Raw genomic sequence first — 19,912 nt, forward strand, 5'->3', positions numbered from 1 at the left:
TCAAAAGTTTTGTATTGGGTATCTATTGCCCAGTCGTTTGTATAGCCATATTTTCTGTTCTGTGTTGGAGGTATATCGGATATATATACAGGGTGGTCCATTGATCGTGACCGGGCCAAATATCTCACGAAATAAGAGTCAAACGAAAAAACTACATAGAACGAAACTTGTCTAGCTTGAAGGGGGAAACCAGATGGCGCTATGGTTGTCCCGCTAGACGGCGCTGCCATAAGTCAAACGGATATCAACTGCGATTTTTTAAATAGGAACCTCCATTTTTTATTACATATTCGTGTAGTACGTAAAGAAACATGCATGCTTTAGTTGGACCACTTTTTCTCTTTGTGATAGACGGCACTGTAATAGTCACAAACGTATAAGTAAGTGGTATCACGTAACAATCTGCCAGTGCCAACGGTATTTGCTTCGTCATACATTGCCCGTGTTAAAATGGACCGCTTACCAATTGCGGAAAAGGTCGACACCGTGCTTATGTATGGCTATTGCGATCAAAATGCCCAACGGGCGTGTGCTGTGTGTGCTGCACATGTATGTGCTATGTATCCCGGACATCATCCAAGTGTCCGGACAGTTCGCCGGATAGTTACGTTATTTAAGGAAACATAAAGTGTTCAGTCATATGTGAAAAGTCAACCACGACCTGCAACAAATGATGATGCCCAAGCAGGTGTTTTAGCTGCTGTCGCGGCTAATCCGCACATCAGTAGCAGACAAACTGCGCGAGAATCGGGAATCTCAAAAATGTCGGTGTTGTGAATGCTACATCAGCATCGATTGCACCCGTACCATATTTCTATGCACCAGGAATTGCATGGCGGCGACTTTGAACGTCTTGTACAGTTCTGCCACTGGGCACAAGAAAAATTACGAGACGATGACAGATTTTTTGCATGCGTTCTATTTAGCGACGAAGCGTCATTCACCAACAGCGGTAACGTAAACCTGCATAATGTGCACCATTGGGCAACGGAAAACCCACGATGGCTGCGACAAGTGGAACATCAGCGACCTTGGTGGATTAATGTATGGTGCGGCATTATGGGGGGAAGGATAACTGGCCCCCATTTTATCGATGGCAATCTAAATAGTGTAATGTATGCCGATTTCCTACGTAATGATCTGCCGATGTTACTACAAGATGTTTCACTGCATGACAGAATGGCGATGTACTTCCAACGTGATGGATGTCCGGCACATAGCTCTCGTGGGGTTCAAGCGGTATTGAATAGCATATTTCATGACAGGTGGATTGATCGTCGAAGCACCATAGCATGGCCCGCACGTTCACCGGTTCTGATGTCCCCGGATTTCTTTCTGTGGGGAAAGTTGAGGGATATTTACTATCATGATCCACCGACGACGCCTGACAACATTGTCAATGCATGTGCGAACTTTACGGAAGGCGAACTACTCGCTGTTGAGAGGAATGTCGTTACACGTTTTGGCAAATGCATTGACGGACATCATTTTGAGCATTTACTGCAGTAATGTGGTATTTATAGGTAATCACGCTGTAACAGTATGCGTTCCTAGAAATGATAAGTTCACAAAGGTACATGTACCACATTGGGACAACCGAAATAAAATGTTCAAACGTACCTACGTTCTGTATTTTGATTAAAAAAACCTACCTGTTACCAACTGTTCGTCTAAAATTGTGAGCCATATGTTTGTGACTGTTACAGCGCCATCTATCACAATGCGAAAGAAGTGGTCCAACTAAAACATTCATATTTCTTTACGTACTACACGAATATGTAATAAAAAATGGGGATCCTATTTTTAAAAAACGCAGTTGATATCCGTTTGGCCTATGGCAGCGCCATCTAGCGGGCCAACCATAGCGCCATCTGGTTTCCCCCTTCAAGCTAGACAAGTTTCGTTCTTTGTAGTTTCTTCATTTGACGCTTATTTCGTGAGATATTTGGCCCGGTCACGATCAATGGACCACCCTGTAGATTAAACAAGAGAGGAGCAACGACGGATCCCTATGGTAAGCGAATATTCAATACTTTTGGACAGCTAGTGTCTTTTTCTGTAGTTGCAGTAAATGTCCCTCCAGTTAACATGTTGTCAATTAGTTTTGTCGTCCGTTTGCTGAGGTAAGTTGCAGTAATTTATGAAGCAGCCCATGCCTCCAAACTGTGCCATATGCTACACTTAGATCGACGAAAGCACTTGATGCTTTCTGCCACATTTGGTATGCTGCTTCATTAAATGTAGTTAAAGGTAAGACTTGATCAGCGCAGCTCCGTCCTGGGCGGAATCCAGCTTGCTCTAGAGGAAGGTTCCGAGAGATTACTGGAATAATCCGATTGTACAGAATGGTTTCAGGGAACTTAAAAATAGTGCTCTATAATACGACTGGGCGCTAGTTCTTAGGCCGGTCTGGTGAAGTGCTGGGCTCAAGTGTTGCTATGATTTTTGATTGCTTCGTTTTTCGTGTGACTGAACAAGATATCTTTATGTCAGAGAAGAATTCCGCCAGCCACCTTTCTGCGTAGTTCCCACTATACAGAAGAAATTGTGGGTTGATTCCGTCACTGCCCGGTGCCTTTCCGGGTTTTAGGGTTCTAGTAGCAGCAGAAATTTCTGGTATAAAGCTCTTGAGAAGTCAGATGGTTCATTTGTGATCTTTTTGAGCAATTGAAGTTTGTGTCTGATGTATCTAGTATGAGTTTTATCCCTTGGTGTTCTGGATGTGGAAAGGAAAGGAGAAGGCGTTCACGCCTTACAGTGTATAAAGCTACTGATAATATAGCTATTACTACGAAGAGCGAAGTAGGTGCGCAAGTTATTCTTCATGGTCCTTCAGTGTTTTGTGTATGCGTACTGAACTTTACATTTACTAATTCTGATGTTAGGCACACGGTAATGGTTGGGTTACTGTGGCTCTAGTTCGTGGTGGTAAAGTGGAGACTGCGTCAGGGCTGGAGAATTTTAACAGCCGAGAAGTTATTGCTTATCGTACATTTCAGATATCTGGAGTTTATAACAGAGAGCGTGGTACTTCTTATTATATGTCTGCAATGCCGTTGGTTCTCAGGACAAGGAATCGTTGTAAAGTAAATGAATCAGAGTCTGTGTCCGAATGGCTTAAAGGTGCACTGAATTGTGCAAAGATTAAAGTTGCTGGTGATGTCACGCATTAATATAGAAACTGAAATAAAGCACCTGTCCTTTTAGCTGATATACGAGTGTTGCTCCTTACTTCAACTTTGTTTCCATCCAATTTCTTTAGTAATGACCATGCTTTTCTACTTGATGTTTGAAAATTGTATGACTCAACAGTTTCAGTCCACCTAATTCGTCAGGCTGTATTGAGGTTATGAAGTAGGTTATCCGCTATTTCCGGGTCCCCGCTTTTTAGAAATTCATCATGCTATTACTCAATAAATTCATTCCATCCTGAAATGCATAGCTTTTTGTAGCCGCTAGGGATTGCCGTCTTTGCTGCGCTCATCATAGCTCCGACAAGCCTCTCATGGTTCTTTGCATTTGGGAAAATGGAACCAAGACATTTGTCTAGATTTTTAGAAAATGCAATCCACTTTGCTTTGCTGATGTCACATCTAGGTCCTGTAAAGGATGAAACGAGTAGGATATTTGCCCCTATTTCAATTAAGATTGGGCGGTGTTGGCTGTGTGGGAAACTGGAAATTCGAAATTTGTGGTAAGGTCTTATGGCACCAAACTATTGAGGTCATCGGTCTCTAAGGTTACGCAGTAGTAACTGAAACTAACTTACGCTAAGGACAGCACACACACCCATGACCGAGGGAGGACTCGCACCTCCGACAGGGGGAGCCGCGCAGGCCGTGACACGGCGCCTCAGACCGCGCGGTTACTCCGCGCGGCTGTATGGAAAACCTCGTAGAACGAACCACGAACTTTGGAGAGGTAATTTATTTTCATTATTTGTCACAAAGCATAGATGGGGGCTATATTGCTGCCTCCAAGCTGCTGATACATACGTTCCTGTATCCTCTCCTTCAAAAATGAATTTGCCACATGACATGGACTCACATGGCTCTTCTCAGGACCCTCCAGCTATAAACCTTGGACTGGCCGTATAGGAACCAATGAGAAACAGCACAAATGAGAATAACGAGAAACTTAAGCAACAGAATTGGTGGTCACGAGACAGATGAAGTTAAGGAATTCTGCTACCTAGGCAACAAAATAGCCAATAACTGAGGGAGCAAAGATGAGATTAAAAGCAGACTAGCATTGGCAAAAAGGGCATTCCTGGCCAAGAGAAGTTTACAAGTATCAAACCTTAACATGAGGAAGAAATTTCTGAGAATGTGCGGAGGGAGCACAGCATTGTACAGTAGTGAAACACTGATTAAGAGAAAACCGGAATAAAAGAGAATCGAAGCATTTGAGATGTGGCGTACCAGAAGCATGTTGAAAATTAGATAGACTGATAACGTACGAAATGACGAGGTTCTCTGCAGAATCGACGAGGAAGGAAATATACGGAAAACAGTGACAAGAATAAGGGACCGGATGAGAAGACAACTGTTAAAACATCGGGAAGTAACTACCATGCTATTAGAGCGATCTGCAGAGGATAAAACCTGTAGAGGAAGACAGTGGCTGGAATACATCCAGTAAATAAAATGGGGACGTAGGGTGGAAATGCTACTCTGAGATGAAAAAGTTGACGCAGGAGAGGAATTCGTGGCGGGCCACATTAAAGAAGCCAGAAGACTGAGGACTCAATAAAAGAAGAGAACAGGCGATACGAAGATGATGATGAAGATATATTGGTATGGGTGCACGGCAGCCAGGTCTTCAGCCCCTTAATACGAACTTCTGTGGCAAAAATTTGTTGAAAATGGTGAAACAGTAAAAACAATAATGAAAATACTTAAATATCCTAAAAATTGTGTACGAACACGCGCAGATTTAAGAGAAAATATTAAAATCATGGTTACGATATCCACTAAAACTCTTAAAAGAAGAAATTCAGTGGAAAAATTAAAAATAGTATACCATACAAATCTGGCTGGCGAATAACTAGACCAAAAGAGAATGAGTCACCACACTGTAACATACCAATATTGCTTATCCTTTCTATTATGTTTCTATTGGAATTAATCTACTTCCAGGCACGGAACGTATTAATGAAAGTACTTTTCTGATTATCTATTAGAGTTATGTACACACTTTTTTACTTTATTAATCGAGTAATAGCTCGTTCTGATATTATTCCCGTCCAAAAAAAATGGAATCAAAATAAAACGAAATTCAGTGATAGACTCATTTCAACTTTCAAATATTTAGAGTGGTTGCGTGTGAAGTGAAAATTTCTGTAACAATAACTTCCAGTTTAGTAAGAAGACCAAGAGTTTGCAAGATAAGGAAACACTCCACAAGCATTGTAGAAAAACTTATCGTACGCATGCGACACGCCGTTTCGACGGTAACGGAGCGAAGAGAACTTCATAAACTCAGTAGGTTTGCAGTTTCAGATTACGGAAGATAACGCTGTTGGTGCATAAGACGCTATATTGATATGAAACAGAGACCTCCACTGACGAAAACAAATATGATCTAATATACTGTCTTACATTACTCTTGCCAATAACACGTCGCAAGTGTCCCTACTTACATTGAACATAACTGAAGGTAATATTTCACAGTTGATTTGAAGAAATTAATACCAGGCAGATGGGTAAGTATTTTAGAATATTGCTAACGAATTCTCATAGCTTGTTTGTCTACCAGCATACGGAAGCGTGTTTTAATATATTTTTTGACGGAAAGTGCATGTTTTCAAGTTTTAGCTTACGAAGGTATTTGGCTGCCCTGACCAAAAATGGTTCTCCTGTAGCTTCTTGAAAAATTTAGCGCCACATGAAAAGCAGTCCTTCACTAAAGTGTGATAGAATTCTATGGGGCTCTCTCTCAATGCTGTAGATACAGTCGGAACAACATATTGTGAGAAAGCTCTTTGGACATGTCAGCAGGTTTCTAAGCAGATTTAGTGGATAAACGCGCAGTTAGCGTTAAATACAGCGCAGGCAATATGGTACTGATAATTTGAAGGAAATTCTTTGCAGTGCTTCGAAACAGAATTTGTGATACGATTAAAGCAAATGTTACCTATCTGACAGTGAGAGCTTTGAAAGATTTATTCAGACTGGGGGTCGTAATACAGAAGTCATTTCTTCAGGAATAATATAACGTCACTGATTAGGCAGTGGATCTTGCTTTTTACGTCGTCAGTGAGATGACCACGAAATGCACCAAGACACAGCACTGATGGTAGTTCGGAAAGCCCACTATGATGGAGTTCTCATATGTCTCGGAGCCAGTCAACCATTATAGTTACAGTCTCTTGATGTCAAACAGTTCTGGAGGTCTTCAGGCTTGTTTTCCGCTTGAAAATTTAGAAAGGGGGGAGATTGCGCCCATGTGCTGCTGTTGCCAGCATTACAGTTATGCGCTGTTTTTCACACCCTGGTGTTTTGGTTTTAACTATTTTTGTCCCCTTCTGGTCAGTGGCGTAATCACGTAGCACATCAAACCAAAGTGGCATCTCTGTCAGTGTTTCCTATTTGGTCAATCTAAAAATTCGTCTCTTTCCGAATTGTGCTGATATACCGCTGAAATTCTGGAAGTTTTCTCTCAGAACCCAGTGGAAGCCTTTGGCATAATGTTGTTCGGCATCGTAGAGATAAGCCTGCCCGAGTTATAAATCGACGAACCCAACCACCGATAGCCTTAAACTCTTGTCTCGGTATAGTAGGAACTGAAGCCAACTATTTTTGCTTTCAAACTGCCTATTGGCTTCTGTCTCGGGTTCTTCGGCCGACGTTCATCTAATGATTTTTCTGACGTTTCGCCAGCACGAGTGGCTGGCATTGTCAAAGCTTCACCCTCCATTGCCGGTGCCCCAATGGAGGGTGAAGCTTTGACAATGCCAGCCACTCGTGCTGGCGAAACGTCAGAAAAATCATTAGATGAACGTCGGCCGAAGAACCCGAGACAGAAGCCAATAGGCAGTTTGTCAACAAGTGGCCACGAAAGCCTTAACAATTTTGTATATTTTTGCTTTGTTTCTTATGATGTCCCTAGTTACAGGTCGCCCATTCTTCCTCCTTTTCCGGACTAATTCCAGAACTTTACTTCAACGTGAGGGTGTCTTCCTTTGCGAGGTCCAGTGAACATCTTTCTAGTAACGGTAGTTGCAAATAATACCAATTCCTGTTTCTTCCATAAGCGGACATCACTCCCAGCTAAACTGAACTCTCGTACCACCCTCCTGTTACCATACTCTTCAGCAGAAATAATTACTTTACACTTTAAAGTAGCATCGCGATTTTTCTTCTCTGCTTACCTTCCATTTCGTGACTACCTAATGCAAATGCAGTATGCAGTAATACTCTAAGGTGACTAAAGTCATGGATTAGCGATATGCACATATACAAACGGCGGTAGTATCGCGTACACAATCTACAAAAGGACAGTGCATTGATGGGGCTGTCATCTGTATTTAGGTGATTCAAGTGAAAAGATTCCCGACGCGGTTATGGACGCACAACGGGAAGTAACAGTCTCTGAACAAGGAAGAGTAGTTGGAGCAAGACGCACGGGACACTTCATTTCGGAAATCGTTAGGGAATTCAATATTCCGATATCCACAATGTGGAGAGTGTGATGAGAGTACCAAATTCCAGGCACTACGTCTCACCACGGACAACGCAATGGCGAACGCCGTTCCCATAACGATGAGAGCAGCGGCTTTTGTTTAGAGTTGTCAGGGCCCACGGACAACCAACACGGCTTGCAGTAACCGCAGGCATCAGTGTGGGACGTGTGACGAACGTATCCGTTAGGACAATGTGATGAAAGTTGGTGTTAATGGGCTATTGCAGCAGACGAGATATGCGAGTGGCTTTGTTAATAGCACGACGCAGTCTGCAGCACCTTTCTTGGGCTCGTGAGATATCGGTTTGACCTTAGACTACTGGAAAACTGTGGCCTGGTCAGGTAAGTCCCGATTTCAGTTGGTAAGAGCTGATGGTGGGGCTCGAGTACGGCGCAGACCTCACGAAGCTATATAGGCAAGTCGTCAACAAGGCATTGTGCAAGTCTGATAACGGCTCCGTAAATGTGTGGACCGTTTTTACATGGAATGTACTGGGTCTTCTGGTCCAAGTGAAACAATCATAGACAGGGAGTGGTTATGCTCGGCTACCTGGAGAACATTTTCAGAGATTTATGAACTTCATGGTACCTCACAGCGATGGAATTTTTATGAAAATGTGCCAAGTCACGGGGCAACAGTTGTTCGTGTTTGGTTTGAGGAAAGTTTTGGACAAATCAAGAGAATAATTTGGCCACCCAGATCGCCCGACATGTATCCCATCGAACTTTATTGAAAGTGCACAAAATCCTGCACAGGCAATATTTTCACTATTATGAATAGCTGTAGAGGATCCATGGTTCAGAATTTCTGCAGGGGACTTCCAAGTAGCCGGCCGTTGTGGCCAAGCGGTTCTAGGCCCTTAAGTCCGGAACCGCGTTGCTGTTACGGTCGCAGGTTCGAATCCAGCCTCGGGCATGGATGTGTGTGCTGTCCTTGGGTTAGTTAGGTTTAAGTAGTTCTAAGTCTAAAGAACAGTTGACCTCAGATGTTAAGTCCCATAGTGCTCAGAGCTATTTGAACTTCCAACGACTTGTTGAGTCCAAGCAACAGCGAGTTGCTGCACTACACCGGGCAAAAGGAGGTCCAACTCGATATTCTACATCTACATACATACTCCGCAATCCACCATACGGTGCGTGGCAGAGGGTACCTCGTACCACAACTAGCATCGTCTCTCCCTGTTCCATTCCCAAACAGAGCGAGGGAAAAATGACTGCCTATATGCCTCTGTACGAGCCCTAATCTCTCTTACCTTTGTGGTCTTTCCGCGAAATGTAAGTTGGCGGCAGTAAAATTGTACTGCAGTCAGCCTCAAATGCTGGTTCTCTAAATTTCCTCAGTAGCGATTCACGAAAAGAACGCCACCTTTCCTCTAGAGACTCCCCCCCCCGAGTTCCTGAAGCATTTCCGTAACACTCGCGTGATGATCAAACCTTCCAGTAACAAATCTAGCAGACTGCCTCTGAATTGCTTCTATGTCCTCCCTCCATCTGACCTGATAGTGATCCCAAACGCTCTAGCAGTACTCAAGAATAGCTCGTATTAGTGTTTTATAAGCGGTCTCCTTTACAAATGAACCACATCTTCCCAAAATTCTTCCAATGAACCGAAGACGAGTATCCGCCTTCCCCACAACTGCCATTACATGCTTGTCCCACTTCATATCGCTCTGCAATGTTAGGCCCAAATATTTAATCGACGTGACTGTGTCAAGCGCTACACTACTAATGGAGTATTCAGACATTACAGGATTATTTTACCTATTCATCTGCATTAATTTACGTTTATCTATATTTAGAGTTAAAAATGGTTCAAATGGCTCTGAGCACTATGAGACTTAACTTCTGAGGTCATTAATCCCCTAGAATTTAGAACTACTTAAACCTAACTAACCTAAGGACACCACACACGTCCATGTCCGAGGCAGGATTCGAACCTGCGACCGTAGCGGTCGCGCGGTTCCAGACTGTAGCGCCTAGAACTGCTCGGCCACTCCGGCCGGCATTTAGAGTTAGCTGCCATTCTTTACACCACTCACAAATCGTGTCCAAGTCATCTTGTATCCTCCTACAGTCACTGAACGACGACACCTTCCCGTACACCACCGCATCATTAGCCAACAGCCGCACATTGCTATCCACCCTATCCAAAAGATCATTTATGTAGATAGAAAACAACAGCGGACCTACCACACTTCCCTGGGGCACTCCAGATGATACCCTCACCTCCGATGAGCACTCACCATTGAGCACAACGTACTGGGTATTACGAGGCATCCCATGACTTTCGTCAGCTCATTGTACAACAACGCATTGTGACGTAAAGAACAATTTCAGTGATGTTGCCCGTGAACGATAGATTCAAGTTTGTACTCGAATGTAACGCTCCGTCGGGCCGTACACGCACCCCGGTTTTGAATATTCCGTATGGTAAAAAACTGCTCGTTGGATTGGCGTAAATAAGGCAGTTGCGAGTAGAGCTCGACCATCCTGAGACCATATGTGCGACCCTGCGAAACGGGGTTTCCGGAGTACGTGTTCGCAGCCAGCCGGCTGCTAGTCCACAGTGAACGCGCGGAACTGGCGTAGTGGCTTTTTACGGCAAAGAGGAAACAGTATCGGGGTAAATCGCACGAGGGGCGCGGCTCTGCACGGGACAGTGTGTGGACTGGAAAGCAGCGAAGGCAGAGAGAGGAAAGGCTACTGTCGCTGCGCCTGGACGCGGCATTAATTGAGCGTCTAGGACTGAGCGTGTGCCACTTGCTGCGACTAGCCCGGCCGTGGCCGCGGCGGCGCGGGCAGACGCTGCCTTCGACGCCGCCTCAGCCGTCCGCGAGGTCAACGACCCCTCGCGGAACTCGGATGTGGATCATGCCTCCGCTCGCCGCTCAGCCGAGCTTCTGGGAACGCAGGAAAGTGATACGTCGCGCCGGCAGCCGTTACTCGTCCGTACCGTGAACTCGTCACTGCTCCTCGACGCGCACCGCTCCAGCGAATATCCAGTCATAATCGCTACCGGCAACAACTACTGGCGTTCTTAGTGACTGGAAAAAAGCGCAACCCATTCCTGTTTTCTCGTTGAACAGACGCACAAAATTAGAAGCCTATATCCCTGATGCCAGTAAGTTGCACAATTTCATAGCTCGTTTTACGCTCGCATATCATCAACTTTCTGGAGATGCACACTTAACAAACAGAATGCAAAAAGTTGTGCCAAATAATTGAGATAGAAATATTTTGAGACCGACAAGAAATCACAAAGAGCGTCCCACGAGGTTCAATTTTGGGTATTCCCCTGTTCTAAAATGTAGACTTTCCGGGCTGTTATGCCGTGGTCGGTTGATGTGGGTACCACTAAAAGAACTGTTTCAAAACGTTTGGAAGAGCTCATGGGCAGCTGTAGAAGAGGAGAAACGGAACGATCAGCTGTTGCGGAGCATGCTTTCCAACCAGGTAACCACCATGTTCGTTTTGAGGAGACGCAGGTACTAGCGGGCACAAGCGAATATTACGAAAGGCTCTTCAGGGAGGCAATCTAAATCGCCAAACACCCTTATAATTTCAATCGATAGGAGGAGGACGTGAAATTAAACGGTATATGGATGCCGGTGTTGAAGAAAATGTATACCACCCGTCCACCACTGGCAACGACGATCGACGTCAGCGGACAGCGGCCAACTGCACTGACGTTTTCAAAACACGTGACGTCACGCCTCGGCGCGGGAGCGCGCGTACACGGAATTTAGCGGCAGTCAGTAGCGAGCCAGTGGGTGTGTTGGACCTTCCATCGAGCTACAGCCCCCCTTGAAGATGTCCTCCGCAGACGGGGACGAAACGTTGGGAATTGACACAGAATTCATCAACCGACCACGGCATAACAGCCCGGATAATTACAATGCACATTCCCCTGTTCGTTATACACTGAACCACCAAAGAAACTGGTATGGAAATGGAAATTTGTGGTAAGTTCCTATGGGACCAAACTGCTGAGGTCATCGGTCCCCAGGCTTACACACTATTTAATCTAACTTAAACTAACTTACGCTAAGGACAACACACACACCCATGTCCGAGAGAGGACTCAAAACACCGACGGAGGAAGCCGCGCGAACCGTGACAAGGCGCCTGAGACCACGCAGCGACCCCGCGCGGCCGAAATTGGTATGCGCGTGTGTACTCAAACACAGAGGCAGAATTCGGCGCTGCGGTCGGCAACGTCTATATAAGACAACAAGTGTCTGGCGGAGTTGTTAGATCGGTTACTGCTGCTACAATGACAGGTTATCAACATTTAAGTAAGCATGAATGTAGCGTTATAGTCACCGCGCAAACGATGGGACTCAGTATCTCCGAGGTAGCGATGAAGTGGGGATTTTCCCGTACGACTATTTCACGAGTGTACCTTGAATATCAGGAATCCGGTAAAACATCTAATCTCCGACATCGCTGCGGCCGGAAAAAAGATCTTGCAAGAACGGGACCAATGACGACTGAAGAGGATTCTTCAACGTGACAGTAGTGCAAACCTTCCTCAAATTACTACAAATTTCAATGCTGGGCCATCAACAAGTGTCAGCGTGCGAACCATTCAACGAAGCATCATCGATATGGGTTTTCGGAGCCGAAAGGGACACTCGTATACCCTTGATGATTATACGACACAAAGCTTTACATCTCTCCTGGACTCGTCAACCCCGAACGACATTGGACTATTGATGACTGACAACATGTTACCTGGTCGGACGAGTCTCGTTTCAAATTGTATCGAGCGGATGGACTTGTACGGGTATGGAGACAACCTTATGAATGCATTGACCCTGCATGTCAGCAAGGGACTGTCCAAGCTGATGGAGGCTCTGTAATGGTGTGGGGCGTGTGCAGTTGGAGTGATATGGAACCCCTAATACGTCTAGGTAGGACACTGACAGGTGACAGGTACGTAAGCGTTCTGTCTGATCACTTGCATCCATTCATGCCCATTGTGCATTCCGACGACTTGGGCAACTCCAGCGGGACAATGCGACAACCCACACGTCCAGAATTGCTACAGTGCGGCTCCAGGAACACTCTTCAGAGTTTAAACAATTCCGTTGGCCACCAAACTCCCCAGACATGAACATTATTGAGCATATCTGGGACGCCTTGCAACGTGCTGTCCGGAAGAGATCTCGACCCACTTGTACTCTCACGGATTTATGGAGAGCCCTGCAGGATTCATGGTCTCAGTTCCCTCTAGCTTTACTTCAGACATTAGTCACAGACCGAGGTGGCGCAGTGGTTAGACACTGGACTCGCATTCGGGAGGACGACGGTTCAATCCCGCGTCCGGCCATCGTGATTTAGGTTTTCCGTGATTTCCCTAAATCGCTCCAGGCAAATGCTGGGATGGTTCCTTTGAAAGGGCACGGCCGACTTCCTTCCCCATCCTTCCCTCATTCGATGAGACCGATGACCTCGCTGTCTGGTCTCCTTACCAAACAACCCCCCCCCCCCCCCCCCCCAGACATTAGTCGCGTCCATGCCACGCAGTGCAGAAAGTACTGATGGTACTAATGCGGCAGTAAGAGTAATGTGCGGTGTTCATCTACAGTCGTAATGTAGGTACATCTTCAACGGATAGGGAATTTTGACCATCACAATAGATTTATTCGCTAATGAGGTTCGTCATAAACAACCCATAACAATTTGACAAGAATAGTGACATCACACTTACAACACTACAAATATAAGTAACCTTCATTGCTCATTATTAAAGCTGTCAGTTGTTTAGAAAGGAGTTGAATATACAGAAACAAAAATTTTTCATCTTCTTCCCAATGCAATAAAATGTCTGACAGGCAACAAAGTAAGTTTTGAATCAAACCTAAAATCATTTCTACTGGACAACTCCTATTCCATAGACGAATTTCTGTCTAAAAATTGGTAGCCTGCTAAAGAAAAAATTAGAAAATTTAACAACTATTGTCCAAGTATACTGGTATGAGTAAAAACTAAAAAATAATATCTTTAGAACGTTAACACTAATCATGTGTAAAATGTACATGTAAAAGGACTCGTTCCAACTCCTTCATAGCAATTACAAAACTCCGTAGATCAATCACGAAAAAGCTTTTATATTCACAACTGCTTTCAGTTTTCGGCCGTCATCAGGTATCCCGTATGTCAACGGATACAACAAATAAATGCATTACATACGTACCCCGTCAATATGACGTTATCTCGTGTACATGCTCACAAACACTCTCCTAATACGATATCACCTACTCATTTAGTCATTCATAACAGCTTACACAGCAGTATTAGAACTGTGACGTCAAATAACATAAAATCCAGTCGGCTTCACTGAAATTAATAAAAGTACAATACGTAAAATAAAGGGATTCACAATGTTATTACCTACGATGAAATACTTAAATACGATTCATTTTTACAGTGTTACCTGTTGTCATACAGTAAAATACCTTGCCTTGTCAATAATAAAATATACCGAACACTGTTAACCTTCATTCTACATAAACAGTCGGTTTCTAGCATTCCATGTGGAGACGCTCTACATAATGGCGACTACAGTGCTTGTCTATACTCACAAGTCGAACCGAAGTTGAGACAGTAGATGGAGAGGATCTAAACTACGATGTTTACTCTACGAGTCCAATGTTTAATATCCGTACGATTCCACTTATTCAGGACCGTAGCGGGGCTATGACGAGATAGCACGCCACGAAAGGCGCAGGCGCAGAGGAGGTGCAAAAAATGACAAAAAAGATGATTTAAGATTTTACCGCGGGATGTACGTGAGTTCACCTACCCCCATATCCACCCCCGGTAGCTGAGTGGTCAGCGCGACAGAATGGCAATCCTAAGGGCCCGCGTTCGATTCCCGGATGGGCCGAAGATTTCCTCCGTTCAGGGACTGCGTGTTGTGTTGTCCTGATCATCATCAACGTGCAAGTCGCCGAAGTGGCGTCAAATCGAGAGACTTGCACCCGGCGAACGGTCTGCCCGACAGGAGGCCCTAGTCACACCTACACCCACGTTCTTACCTTCTGACTGCAAGAAGTAGCCTTCCCCTCGGTCCGACACTGTACACACACACTGTCGTCACAGTGTACTTTCTTCCAAGTAGCGCCATAAGGAAATGACTACTACCGAAAAAGCGTTCAATGGCATATGTGTCACCAGTGCGCGTGGATCATAAGTTGCCACCTTCACAGCTAGCTAGTTTTTGCTGCTACTTCCTCCGATATTTTAGGATGTTGTAAAGATACAGATATCGACCCTGTACTTGATGGATCAAATCTACCCCTGGGCTTCTTTGCCACAGTGCAGTGGTATCGCTAACGGGGATTACCCGTAGTTCTAGAAGGTCTGAAGATCGTTTGGCGCGAAGGAGTCAGTCAGTCGTACCAGTGCCTTAAGCGATTGTGAGAGAAGCGACCGAGGTCAGAATGATATTCGGAAGCTGTGGATTAATTTTGTGTTGGGGGAGTTGTAATATAAGTTAATTAAAAGACCATTGAACTGTGAGAAGTCGGGTATCGTAAACTCACGTAAGCTCGTGCTGTCGAAACGAGTAGGAACGTAACACTTGAATTCAAAGTGAAAATTAACTGCATCGCAAAAATGTGTCCACGTATTGCAACCCGGTTTTGAAAGTGAATGAGTTATAGAACAGTGGGGGGGGGGGGGGGGAATCAGTAGGGATATATGTCTCAAGCTCATGATCAGGCGCTCCGTCTTCAGGCCACAAGTGGCCCATCGGGACCATCCGACCGCCGTATCATCCTCAGCTGAGGATGCGGATAGGATGGGCGTGTGGTCCCTAGCACCCAGTTTCATGATTTCCTCACTGACCTCACATACAGATTTCTCTAATACTGCAGACAGTTTTTCAAATTCATATGGTGGTTGATGGCCGACCGGAGTGGCCGAGAGGTTCTAGGGACTACAGTCTGGAACCGCGCGATCCAACATCCATCATTTTCTTCCACTGCTTCCCTAGTAGCCAGTTTCATGATTTCCTCACTGACCTCACATACAGCTTTCTCTAATACTGCAGACAGTTTTTCAAATTTATTTGGTGGTTGCTGGCCGGCCGGAGTGGCCGAGAGGTTCTAGGGACTACAGTCTGGAACCGTGCGATCGTTACGGTCGCAGGTTCGAATCCTGCCTCGAGCATTGATGTGTGTGATCTCCTTAGGTTAGTTAGGTTTAAGTAGTTCTAAGTCTAGGGGACTGATGGCCTCAGAAGTTAAGTCCCATAGTGCTCAGAGCCATTTGAACCATTTTTTGGTGGTTGATGTAAGTTAATCACTGAACAAAATGTTCTCCCTGCAGCCATGTCCTTGCCAATGGATCGTAAGGCATAAACTAATCTTGTATTGATTTATAAGGGCCACTTCCATCTGGTTTTGAAGGACTCTAAACGAAATCACAGCGGAGCATTTACTGCAAATTAAATCCAAAGCTAATGCTAGGCCTTTTCTCCCACTGGCACTCTCACAAATTTTCACACTCTGTGACTCACCACACTGTCTACATTGTACAACTTTAGAAATTACATCTGGTAATATTCTCAAATTTATAATAGTGTTTCTGCACCCCTTGTCACTTACAGTAAATTCGTTGTAACTCTCTTGAAATGGTGAGAGCTTCTTTGGTGATGCACTTGTTGAAGAATTAGAATTACAAACATCGTTGCCAGGCTACTTAACCTCTTGTACAGAGAGCTCTCTAAACTTCTTTCCTCTAAATTGTCGTTTCTAGAAAACGCCTTTACGTTTGTTCATCTTCAATAAACACAACAAAACACACGTAAACAATCACTGCAAACGTAAGTATAACAACTACTCGCAATCACACTTGAACAAAACTAACCCCGTGGTTGAAAGCGTGTTGTTTACAAACAGCAGAAACAAAAGAATACCGACCGTTGCATTCCAAGGATAGCCAACACACTCGAGAGTAAAACAAAATCCCTAAAGTGCAACGTAGGGGAAATAAAGGTCTACAACATAAGCAGAAAAGTGGGTGACAGCAATGTGGGCGTGGCACATAAACTCACGTCGTAGGAAAATGCTCTTTAAATGCTCGAAAAATTTTTTTTCATCAAAATCCTTTTCAGAGTACTTAAATAAAACATTAATCTATCGAAATATGACGAAAACTGAAAATCGATTTTTTTCGATCTGAACCACGGTGTGGTCCTCTTAAGCTAGAGAGCTTGAAAGTATTTCGTAGAATAGCAAGTCCAATGGCAGACGTACTCCTCATGCAACACATCATTTCATATCACATTAGTTTTCTGTCACGAATTCCTTAAAAGCTCTGTATCTTATTTTGGAGCCAAATATAGCACAATTAGTGACACAGATGAGCTAGTTAATGAAATAGCGACTTTCAAATTTTAGTAGTAAGAGCTGCTGAACACAGATACAGTATCCCATTTGCATATTTTTTCTGATTTTTCCTGCAAAGTATGGCTTACGAAATCCTTTTCCAAACATCTTCGGAAAATTAAATATGACAGAAAGCTATTCAAGGTAGGCTATAGGTGAAGCAGATAGTCAAAGTCAGCTATCTAATGAATAGAATAAGACACAGCTGCTAGATTTTTCTGTGACATAATAATCAATGAGTTTGTTTCGTTAAAAAAAACTAATTGGGAAGTAAAATTATAATACAAATACAATTCTTGGAAAGGAAATAGAATACGACGCAGCTGATCTACAAAGCTTTGAGGATATTTATGATAATCCCAGTGGCTGCAGAATCTTGTCTACGCTGTTTCGGAAAATTAAATATCACAAAAAGTTATTCAAGGTCGACCATAGGTGAAGCAGATAGTCAAAGTCAGCTATCTAATGAATAGAATAAGACACAGCTGCTAGATTTTTCTGTGACATAATAATCAATGAGTTTGTTTCGTTAAAAAAAACTAATTGGGAAGTAAAATTATAATACAAATACAATTCTTGGAAAGGATTGTGTTCTCATCAGTTAATTACAACCCTAATAATAAGCCTATTTCTTTTACGCACAGTTAATAATTTACGTATACTTAATGATTTATGAAGAGCAAATATGATCTGTTCTCTGTTTCACATCGTATTACAATTGATATATAGTAGCTGCCATAACCAATAAGACATAGATGTTGTTGTACTTTCAATTGCTTTAGAACGTTAAGCAATTTGTTTTTTATTTACTACAATGATACATTCAACTTCAAAGAAGTCAACTCCTCAGCCAATAACACATTTGTAAAAACTTTATTTATTATGACCGGTTTCGGTAAAATAGAGTTACCATCATCTGATTTGTGACTACTGTACATAAAGTTATAATACTAAATGATGAAAAATAGCATACAGTGTCATAAATATAATACATACAGTGTACTATGCAAGTGAGACTTACCCAGTTGGAACTGTAAATGTAAGTTGACATAAGCTGCATTGGCGTATCAAGGTTAAAACCGGTACTGACAATAAGTTTATCCAAGTGCATCCGTCTCACATTACAAGTCAAAGAGGACATCACTGATACAGGCTCGCCTCTCAGCTGACACGCACCGACAGTTACTAGAGAACATGTTGACGGTGCCGCTAGAAATCACTTTTGTATTCATTTCATCGTTAACTGCATTTATAAATATGTAATTTTAATAAATTGTGGTATCTGGCACACAGTTACAAAATTTTTGCAGCCCATGAAGGGTAAAACATTTGACAGAAACGAGTAGATAAAACAGTAAGTCAAAAAAACACAACATGTCCTTAAAATTTCAGTCTAAAAATGTGGTAACATGTGATCATCACCATCATCATCATTTATTGCATTGACATGTCTTTAATGCCTACATCAGAAAACAAAAAAAAAAAAAATAGACACACTACAAAAGGAGGAAAAATAGCAATCTATAAAATATTGTAATAGAACACACTGCAAAAGCACAATGAAAAAAAGAGTTCAGTCAGTCACAACAGAGGAGATGTGTCCAGCTTCATCCTCTACCACTGTCGGCTCCGCTTCTTTAAGGACTGTTAATACTCTATCTTTCCATTGCGTCCTTGGACCTCCCCATGGGAGTTTTCCAGCAAGTTGAGTATGGAGGACTCAGTATAGGAGGAATCTGTCAGCTCTAAGGGTGTGGCCAAACCACTGTACCATCTTGTGCCCTAATATTTGGTCAACATGTGACTTTTCAAACCGCTAGTACAGGTCTTCTTTCGTTCTTTGACCCCAGTTACCTTACACGATATTGTAGGCGGGTCCACAAATCTTGCGAAATACCTTCCTCTCAAAGGCAGAGATTGCTTCTTCAGTTGCTGCTGAAGTCACCCAGGTTTCACAACCATATAAATGTACCGGCTGCACTGATGTCATGTACAGATGGAAATTATTCTTCTGTGACATCAGACGGGACTTGGACGAATTGTTCGAGCTAAAAACATGCAAATGGCGTTTATTATTGCCGATGCCCTTCTTTCGTCGCTTCACTTTTATTAGTCATTGGGGAACCCAGGTGCTTGAATTCTTTAACTCGTCCAAAAGTATACGCGCCAACAAAAATGGAAGGAAGAAGAGCTTGACGGGTTGATGCAGCGAGATAGTTGGTTTTATTGTCATTCACCACCAGCCCAGTTTCCCTCACATTGTGTAGAAATCGGGAAATATCAGCGTATACGTGTTCCAGGGTGTCACCAAGAATCACAAAATCGTCAGCTAATGTTAGGATTATGTGCGATTCCCCCATCTCCAGTTCTCTGATTCGACCAGTGTCACGGCTTACTTTTCCCAAAGCTATCTTGAATAGTATTGGTACCAATGGATCTCCTGGTCTCAATCCATTTCGAGTACTGAATGGTGGCGATAATTGATTGCCGAACCGTACTTGACGAGTTGATTGAGAGTACGAAGCCGCAATTAGTTGGATATATTTCAGTGGGACGTGAAATTTCTCTAACGTATCCCATAGCGTGGGGTGGTCTGCACTGATGTAAGCCTACCGAAAATCAAAGAAGGTAAAGTATAATTCCCGATCGAGCTCGTGAAATTTGCCTCAAAGTAAAAATGCGGTCAGCAGTCGACCGTCCACCGACGAAGCCACGTTGATAATGGCCTACAATTCCTTCATCCAATCGTTCCATGCGGTTATGCAGCAGCAGGTAATGAAACCCCTTTTTAGCTGGACACTTATGCAGCCTCGCACTTCTTGATGATGGAC

Source organism: Schistocerca serialis, chromosome 9 (assembly GCF_023864345.2).
Source record: "Schistocerca serialis cubense isolate TAMUIC-IGC-003099 chromosome 9, iqSchSeri2.2, whole genome shotgun sequence".
Taxonomy (NCBI): Eukaryota; Metazoa; Arthropoda; class Insecta; order Orthoptera; family Acrididae; genus Schistocerca; species Schistocerca serialis.